Raw genomic sequence first — 10,133 nt, forward strand, 5'->3', positions numbered from 1 at the left:
GGGCGGCTGCTTTGTAACTCATTGTCCCAATAAGAAAAATCACTGGCTCCTTCAAACTACTCACACCTTCTTGAGATGTTGTTTCATGAAGGTGGGACTATTGTTCAACCTTTCATAGTGTGTAGCAGTGTCAGTATTAAAACTAGGTCGGCTTCTTGAAAAAACACAGTGGTGGGCCCATGTCTTGGAATAACCAGTCATTATTGCTGCTCTGGAGAAGCACAAAAAGCAGAGAAACCATTGTAATTATTCAGCTATGCATCAACTTCATCACCTCTCTGGCATGCACTAGGAATAATTAAATTAAGATTAACATATTAGAGCAAAGTCCTAATGTCAGGGCAGAGAACACATGGTCCGAAATCCAAGATGGACACTAGAAAAAACAGGAAGTGAGATGGGAGTGGAATCCAAAGTGGGCAGGGTTAAGTTAAAGGTAATAGGCTGGAAAAGAGCTTGTAGAAAAGCGGCCTATTCAAAGTTCGGTTGCTTTTCATTTACATAAGTAATGGGACAATGCAGGTTATAAGGAGGCTATGCATTCTCTAGTGTGGATGGTTGCAGGGCTGAGACAGCCTTTTATTGCTCATGAGCCGCCCATGGGATTGAGCCTGCAGTAGTGACTGAAGCGGTCAGTGTTGAGCCTGAAAGGACCAATAAGAGATGCATTCAGGCTCAGAAGAGAGAGATGGTGCCTAGTGATATACTGGGCAGAGAGCACTCGCACCCCCACTTTTACAGACCCAGTCACTGCACCACATGAGTGATCCCCCAGAAAAGAAACACCTGATATTGACCACTGGACGTGAGAGAATCAGTCAGCAAACTCAGTCAGTCCTCTAAAAGTTGTAAATATGAAAGACTTTCCAGATTTTGGGTATAGGAGTGGCTCTGCCACTGTTGCCATCACATAAGTTGACCTTTACCCAATTGCCTGTGTTTACCAGCTCATTATTTGACCCCTTTCTTGACCTTCATGATGAGCATGTACTCTTAAAGCATGTAACCAAGTAGGGGCTATTTTCATGGCTAGAGATGTGCCTCTCAACATCTATAATGGAGGCATCCCCGCTACTGTGATTCGCTGTTTTGTGATGAGCCCACAACATAACTTTCACAGTTTCCTGTCAGTTTAATATCTAACCACCATTTGCATAATTACCTTTATCATTCTGTTGAACCTCTAGACCTGTCCATTACCTTGCAGGTTGTAGATTGAGGTAGATATAAGTTTGATGCCAATGCTCTGCAAATAGTCACATATTTCCATCGGAGTTAATTGGGTACTATTGTCAGTAACTAGAAGGGAAGTGATATTGTCTTTTTGAAAAAGCACACTGAGAGCCTCTGTAGTGGAATGAGTAGTTTTGCTAATCATAAGTAGAAGCTCAATCCAACTAGACTTGGCATCCACCACCTCAACAGCTCTGGCAGCTATGAAAAAGGACCAATAAAATCCATGAAAACATTTTCTTATATGCAGCCCCTCATCATAAACATGCTAATCACCGTCTAATATCTTCAAACCAGCCTTCAAATGATTTTCAGCCTTTCTACATACTCTGCGCTCCACAACCCACTTCTTCACCTTATCATCCATCGCAGGGCACCACAATTTCTCCCTCACTCTTTTGAGTGTGATAGGCAGCCCCAAGTGTTCTTCATAAGCTAAGGTTACCAATATAGCTCTCAAACTAGAGGTACAAATTCGTCACTTCTCATTGCTACATTGTCACCACATTCAGATAACCTCTTAACTACCATGAAAAATGTCTGAGCATTGACAGAAAAACAGTCTCCCTCTGTTATCGTCTTGTAGTGAGCGTAACCAGAGTTTGCAGGGTATAGTGCTCACCCAGGTCCACAATTCAACCTTCCGTGGACACGGTTCTCCCTAACACCTCGGTGGCATCATTTACACTTGCCACTGCTTCATCCATCTCAGGAACACACTATGCCCTCGCTACACTACTTCATCCATCTCCAGAACACACTATGCCCTCGCTACACTACTTCATCCATCTCCAGGACACACTATGCCCACGCTACACTACTTCATCCATCTCCAGAACACACTATGCCCTCGCTACACTGGGCAACTGGGGCAAAGAGTCAGTGACTGTTCTTCCACCCTGGGGCATATTCCACTACACTGTACTGCTGTAATGTGTCTACCAACCTTGTCAATCTGTCAGAACACGTTCTGGTTCCAGCAGTTGGTGCAAGATCTTTAATGAGTGGTTTATGGTCAGTTCTCAACTCACTCTGTAGGAAAGTACCATCTTGCCTGGCATGTTACCCCCATTTTTTACATGTGTGTCAGTTTGTTTTTTGCCTGTCTCATTGGGATCCTGCTAGCCAGGACCCCAGTGCTCATAGTTGCTAGAACACTACTAATCTACTAATAAGGGATAACTGGACCTGGCACAAGGTGTAAGTACCCTCAGGTACCCACTATACACTCTCCTACACACTCTGCTTCACCAAGTATATAGCAGAAACACTGAAGCAAGTGCTTTGCACTCTGTTACTGAGTAGTTTCTCTCAGCACTCGACAAATGTAAGAAACAAATATCATCATTCCTTCTGATCTCCCATATACCTGAGGGAGCACAACTCCTATTCCCACTGAACTGGCATCAACCCTAAGAGTATTTTTCAACCCAAACTGAAAGTTTCCTAAGATACCTGCACTGACAATAACGTTCTTCACATCCTTCTTTTGGGCTTCTCCCTATGCCAATGTATTATCTTCCTTAGCAACAACCTCAATGCATCATTCCTATTGGCAAACCTCTGCACAAACTTGTAATAATATTCCATTAATAGACTAGTGTCTAGTGTATATATTGTGTATAATGCTTACATCAGGAAGGAGTTTTGCCTCTAAGATATTTTTGGCCTTGTGTCACTAAAATAAAGTACCTTTATTTTTGGTAACACTGAGAATTGTCTTTTATTGTGTATAAGTACTGTGTAACTATAAGTGGTATTGCCGGCGCTTTGCATGTCTCCTAGTTCAGTCTAAGCTGCTCTGCTACTGCTACCTCTATCAACGTAAACTGCTAGAACACTACTACATGTCACTAATAAGGAATAACTGGACCTGGTATAAGGTGTAAGCACCCAAGGTACCCACTACAAACCAGGCCAGCCTCCTACACGAGGTGCATGCACAAGCGGAGCGTGGGATTCTGGGAAGAGGCCAGATGCTCACTGTGGCATGAGTGCAAGCTTGTTGTTGGAGGCTGATTGTGCTGCAGAGAATATAATTTTGAAAAAACTCAGTTTCTGCAACAACAAAAAAACAAGTGTTTGGGGGTCGAGAAGAGGCAGCAGGCTTGGCAGCACATAAGGGACAGCAAATTATGTTTGATTAGTGTCCTGGTTGAAAATGCCTGGAATTTTCTGAAGGATAGGATGCTGATCGAGTTATTGCAAGATTGAAAAATACCTGTATAACTTGTGGTAACATAATACATTTGGGAAATCCCAGGAAGGTATTTTGAACAACGGCTGGGGAGGACGCTACAACTGCAGACAAGATAGGGAATAAGTAACTTGAAGATTGACATTGCTCTCCCTGAGAGTTTGCCATGGTCCAAGCAAACTGCTTGCGTGTGCCACGTGTGTCGGTGTTGAAGTACGGAATCAACCCCTAATAAATGTGGAATAAAAGCGCAGCTCCAGCCACTATAAAAAAGTTGAAAATAACAAAAACATTGCAGAGAATCGATACATCATCGGCTGAGAACCTGCTGGTCACGCAATACAAATAACATATACCACCCGGCCACGCAAAACAAAACAAAACAAAGTTATACAGTATGGATAACGGCGGATACAACAAGGTTTTCAAAGAGCAGTCATTTAGCTCTACCAGCTGCAAAACAACACAGCAAATAGAAGTGCTGCAAGGGGGAGATAAAGAAAGTGTTAGCAAGTGCCAAATGACACTCAGAAATTAAGACACAATCGACTTACGAGACCTGTTAAAGAGAGTCTTCATATCACAACACTTGATGTAGGGCTCAAGGAGGAATGCCCAGGGTTGTGCTTACGGAGCCGTCCATACCCAAAGCAGCTTGCCACCATAGCTGACAAGTGAGGCTCAGAGCACAGTTGTAAGCCATAGAAGAGCGAGGGCAGGCAAAGAGTTCAGAAAAGTGAAAGGCTGTTTTTCTGATGAAGATCAAGGAAGAAGTCATGTTTATAGGTAGCATTAAAGATGATTCAGGGGCCATTGTGGTGTAAGGTCTCAAAACTGGTGAGGTAGAAACTGCCTCAATAAATTCAACAATAGTCTATGATGCTGCTGCATTCCTGAAACCACCATGACCTTTCGACACCACCAAAAAGCAAAATATTGGTGATAGATGGACTAAGTGGGTAGTGACATTTGATCATTTCATTGATTCTCTTGAAGAGACTGATAACAGAAATATTATCAAGTATCTCAAAAATCTTTCTTTAGAGAAGTCATAAAGGAAATGCTGCGAGCTGACGAAGAAGTCACATACTGTAAGAGTATAGCAGCTTTGAATCACAAGTTTAATCCATTGCCAAATGCTGCTTACCAAAGATACATCTTCGGTCAAGAAAGGCAAAATGTTGGTGAAACCATTGATAAATTTGTGAAAAGACTTGACACACTCATCAAACACTGTAAGATTAATGAATTTAATGATGAAGAAGCTATGTGTCTGAGAGTTATTGATGGATGCTTGTCAGATTCATTCAGACGATGAATGCTAATAGAAACTCTTAGTCTGGTGCGATTGTTAATGGCTGCCAGAGCTGAAGAGCATGCTGAAAGACAAGCTGCTGACATGGTGGTCAGAGGTGCCCGGACTGAATCCATCATGAGCGAGAAAAGTACAGCAAAGTCTAGTATAGAGGGACACCAAGTGATGTCTATATGTAAAAAGAAGTTGTGTTTTGGGTGTGAATTTCCATTTCCACATGAAGGTAAAATGTCCTGCCATTGGACATATATGCATAGGCTGTGGAAAGGAGGACTATTTTGTAATGGTTTGCAAAGAGAAGGAAAAAGTAAGAGCTTCACAACGCAAAGACAACATGGCTGACAGAACATCCCAGAAGCAGGCGAACCGACGACCTTGGTTGAGGCATATTGACACTGAATTAAGTTGATTATCATCTTAATCATAGTCAAGAAGTTCTTACACATTGATATCAAGTGAAAGTGAAGAAAATTGTTGTGCCATGTTGATGTTTACCTCAGAAAAATATGTGCATGTTGGGTTAGCCGCATGTAAAGAGAAACGTCTGTCAAAGAAAAGTCAACATGCTTAAGCACCAAAGTCATTCAAACATTGCCTGAAGATTGCATGGACAATAAATGGTTTTTCAATACCTTTCATTCTCGAAAGTGGTGCATCGATAAACATTATGCCAAAGGAGAAATACAATGAACGATCTTCCTTCCCGCAACTTATGCCATCGAGAACCAAAGTGTACAAATGAGTTGCACCGACGTTCATAAAAAGTCAAGGTTTGTTTGTAGCAACAATGAAACACAAGAAAACGAACATGAAATCACCCATAATCCTGTTCAACAAGAGACATTGACTGAGGCGCAGCAAGGGTCACAAGGTGAAGTGCATTTGGGGCATTCACCAGAGCTACAATCAGTACAAATACTGATGTTCAATATGAGAAGAAATGTTTAAGTGTTTGTTTCATGTACAATATTTTCTGTCTGTTGTGGGCTTGGACCAGATGCATAGAATTGTTAAACTGTAACAGAGAGGTGACTGAGAAGGAGCTAAACTCCTACAAAGCCAGTCATACTACAGATGGGTAAACTGGTCTCAATGCAGCTTACCTGGTTCATCCTTGGTAAAACAACCCTCAGCAAGGCTCTCCAGGGAACATGAGCATGTTGTACGTGTGTAACAACATCAAAACAACAGTAATCTTAGCAAGCAAGCAAATCACTTAAAGCAGGAAAGAGAACAAATTAAATAATGAAAGGATTCCACAGTCAAGGCAAAACTATGTAGAGATTCAAAGGCATTGCAACAACAAGCATTGACAAAGACAAAGGCCCTCATTACAACCCTGGCGGTCTGTGTTAAAGCGGCGGTAATACCACCAACAGGCCGGCGGGAACAAAAATGGAATCATGACCATAGGGGAAACCGCCAACAGATACAGCCACTTTAACATTCCAACCGCCTCGGCGGTAGCAACATACACCGCAGCGGTAACCGCCAACAGCCAGGCGGAAGACAATGTACTGCCCACCCCATTACAACCTGCCTATCTGCAAGCTTTTCCGGGAAACAGTACATTGAAGGGAAACCACTCACCTCTTGACACCCAAGGAAGAACCAGGACGCCATGGAGCCCGAGCTACATGTCTTCCCCATGCTGGTGTATCTGCTCATATACCAGGAGTACCAACGGCGGTGATGACGACCACGGTGAGCACTGCACCTAGCACATAAGGGGGGGGGGGAGAATGACACACACACGCAACAGCGCCACCCCCACCATCCTCCTAACGTCGTAAACACAAACACATGAAACAACATTACATATACACCTCGTAATTCTTTGGAATAACGCAAGGACAAAAGTAATTTTCTCACGGATTTGGGCCACCCTGAGCTATATTATACTCCAGAGAAAATGGAAATAATTTCTAGGAAAGACTTGAAAACCATCTGTCTTACTCATCTGGCCGATTTGAGGTGGGCCACTGAGGTAAAAAATCTAGTGTAAGGAGGAATCTTCTGCTGTAGCAAGTAGATGGCATGGAACCATATCTAAAATATGTACTGAACTCGAGACATCGATATGTCCTCACACGCCTAAGACTAGAGAATTTCCATTGTCTCGTCAGTCTTCCGCACACCAATGACTGGACTTTAGCTCTGGAAAAATGCCCTTGTGATTCAGTGTCTGACCAAAGTACTATGCACATAGTTTTTTTTCTGCAAATTTTATTCTGAGTTGAGGAAAGTGTTTGTGATTCTTCTTTTAAATTCCATGCTTTTTAAACAATGTCACCCAGCTTTTGTAAATTTGCTGTCCCTTCCATCAATTATGATTTGTAATGGATTAGCTTTATATTTATGTGCAGTAATTAAGGACAGATCTCATTATTAGGCAAACTAGGGAGGGCTTCGATTTTTTTAACTTTTTAGTCAGTCTCCGTTTTAAACACACTGTTCCATCAATTTTATATTGTTTTCTAGAACAACACATGAAGTTAGCTTTTTGCAGTGAAACTTATCATATGGTATTAATTGTTGTATGGTTTGATCTATTTTATACTCTTTTTTTCTTTTTTTTATGTGATTGCTGATTGGTGTTATTTGTATGTATTACCTGCTTTTATGATTGTGAGATACAATTGAATAAATAATTTGATGATGATGATGATGACAAAAGTAATTGAATCAAATGAGTGTTATATTAGAAATAGTTAGAAATACTTCATAATTCAAAAACAGTATTCACAAAATATACAATATTTACAAAAGGCGGACAATGTCCACTCAAAATGTCCGTGACCCACTGGGCCAAAACACATAGGCCAAGCCCACACTTGACTCCTGCCTCAATACGGGGAGAACACTGCAGGGCCATCAGGTCGAAAACACACAGGCACCTCAGAGGGACGAGGAAGGGGGGGCACCTCAGCCGGAAGATGGTACAACCCCACTGCTCCTCGAGGGGGCTCCATGACCACTGCTTGGTCCTGGGGAGTGCAAAGCCACAGTCTCTCAAGTGGGTGGTTTGCCTACTGCTTGGTCCTGGGGAGTGCAAAGCCATAGTCTCTCAAGTGGGTGGTTTGTCCACTGCTTGGTCTTGGGGAGTGCAAGGCCACAGTCTCTCAAGTGGGTGGTTTGCCCACTACTTGTCCTGGGGAGTGCAAAGCAAGTCTCTCAAGTGGGTGCCAGTTTTCCACTGGTTCTGGAGGGGGCATTGTGCTTCTTCCTGCCAAGGATAGGTTGAGTGGATGCCTTCTTCCACTGGTTCTGGAGTGGGCTTGGTGCCCAGTGTGCCTCATCCTGCCAAGGGAAGTTGATGCCTTCTTCCACTGGTTCTGGAGGTGGCTTTGTGCCCGGTGTCCTTCATCCTGCCAAGGATAGGGTGAGTGGATGCCTTCTTCCACTGGGTCTGGAGGGGGCTTTGTGCCCAGTGTGCTTCATCCTGCCAATGATAGGGTGAGTGGATGCCTTCTTCCACTGGTTCTGGAGGGGGCTTGGTGCCCAGTGATGCAGCACATGGGCTGTGCAAGGTCACAGTCATTCACCTGGGTGTCAGATCCACATGATTTTCTGTGGGTAGGATGCATGACACACTATGGATGCATGACTACAGTCCATCCGCCGACGGGGCCGGCTGTACGATGGTTGCAGTACCGGTACAGGTGGCTGTGCTGCCAGTGGTGGGAGGAGGCTCCAGCCCTTCCCCTCCTGCCTCGAATGAGTGCCCACTGGGGCTGCTGCTGCTGGCGGTGCTGCTTGCGGCGGTGCAGGTGGCGGTGCTGGCCGCGGTGCAGCTGGCGGTGCTGCCTGCGGTGCAGGTGGCAGTGCTGCCAGTGGAGGGGGGTAGGCTCCAGCTCTTCCCCTGCAGCCTCGGACAGCTGCCTACTGGGGCTGCAGGTGGCAGCGCTGGCCGAAGGGCAGGTGGGGGTGCTGGCCGTGGGGCAGGTAGCAGTGCTGGCTGCAGTGCAGGTGGTGATGCTGACCGGAGTGCAGGTGGCGGTGCTGCCAGTGGAGGAGGAGGCTCCATCCCTTCCCCTGCAGACTCAGACGGCTGGTGTTCTGTGCCCCTTCCTGCCCTTGGCAGATGGTGGCGCTTCTTTGCTTCTGCCAGCTGGAGTCTTTGCCTTGGCCTTGCTGGCTGGTTGTGCCTCCTTCTCCTTGCTGGATGCTCTCCCCTTTTTGCCCTTTCCTGGTGGCGGAACCTTCTTGTCCTTGGCAGGTGTTGGTGGCACACTGGCTGGGCTAACGGGTGCTTCCTTAGAGCCTCTCAGAGCTGCAGAAACCACAGCAGAAGTGGACTTGGTGGCTGAGGTGCTGGGCTGGGTTCGGGCCACCCTAGCCCCAGGTGAAGGACGGGGGTGAGGGGTAGAGAAGAGGTCAATGTTGGCGAGGAAAAGCTTCTTTGGGACACTGGGGTGGGATGAGGGTGAAGGTTTGGGAGTGGAGGAAGAGGGAGTGGTTGTAGGAGGTGTCAGTCTGCTGTGTTTGGGTGCAGGTGCATGAGTTGGATGCTGTTGTAAGGTGGATGGCTGTTGGGTGTGTGTGTGCTTACGTTTGTGTACTTTGGGTGGTTGTTTGCTTGTGTTTGTGTACTTTGGGAGGAGACACAGTGGGAGAGGACACAGGGGACGTGTGCATGGATGTGAGGGGCAGTGAGTGGCAATGAGGGGTGTGTAGTGATAGGTGTGCTGGTGATAGAGGTAGTGGATGAGGATGTAGTGCATGCAGGTGAGAGTGGGGATGCTACTTGGAGGCAGGTGGACGACCAGGAGGAGGTGGACACAGTGAAGGCAGTGGATGTTGGTCTGTCTGCTTCTGGATGGTGCTTGTGTGAATGTCTATGGGATAATGTGTGGTGCTTGTATTTGCCTGAGCCACTTCTGTGTGTTGATTTAGGTGAATGCTGGTCTGAAGGTGTGCTTGGGATAGGTTGGGATTGAGGGGATTGGGACTAGGTAGAGGAAGTTGGAGGGGGAAGGCTGGAGACAGGGACAATGGCTGCCATCACTGCCGAGTCCAGAGCCTGAAATGCTCTCTGTTGATCCACCACGCCAGAGCGAATGCCCTCCAGGTATGCATTTGTTTGCTGCAAATGCCTCCCAACACCCTGGATGGCATTCAGAATGGTTGACTGCCCAACAGTGAGGGATCTCAGGACGTCAATAGCCTCCTCACTGAGGGCAGCATGGCTGACTGGGGCAGGGCCTGAGGTGCCAGGGGCAAAAAAGATGCCCACCCTCCTGGGTGAGCGGGCACGGGAAACATGCTGAGGGGCTGCTGGGAGGGCGGTTCTGGTACGGGAGTGGCAGCTGTACCTGTTGTTGGTGGGCACAGAGGTGTTCGCCACCGCCAGGGAGCTTCCATCGGAGGAGGAGGAGCTGTCTGTAG

The sequence above is a fragment of the Pleurodeles waltl genome, chromosome 12, assembly GCF_031143425.1.
Source record: "Pleurodeles waltl isolate 20211129_DDA chromosome 12, aPleWal1.hap1.20221129, whole genome shotgun sequence".
NCBI lineage: Eukaryota > Metazoa > Chordata > Amphibia > Caudata > Salamandridae > Pleurodeles > Pleurodeles waltl.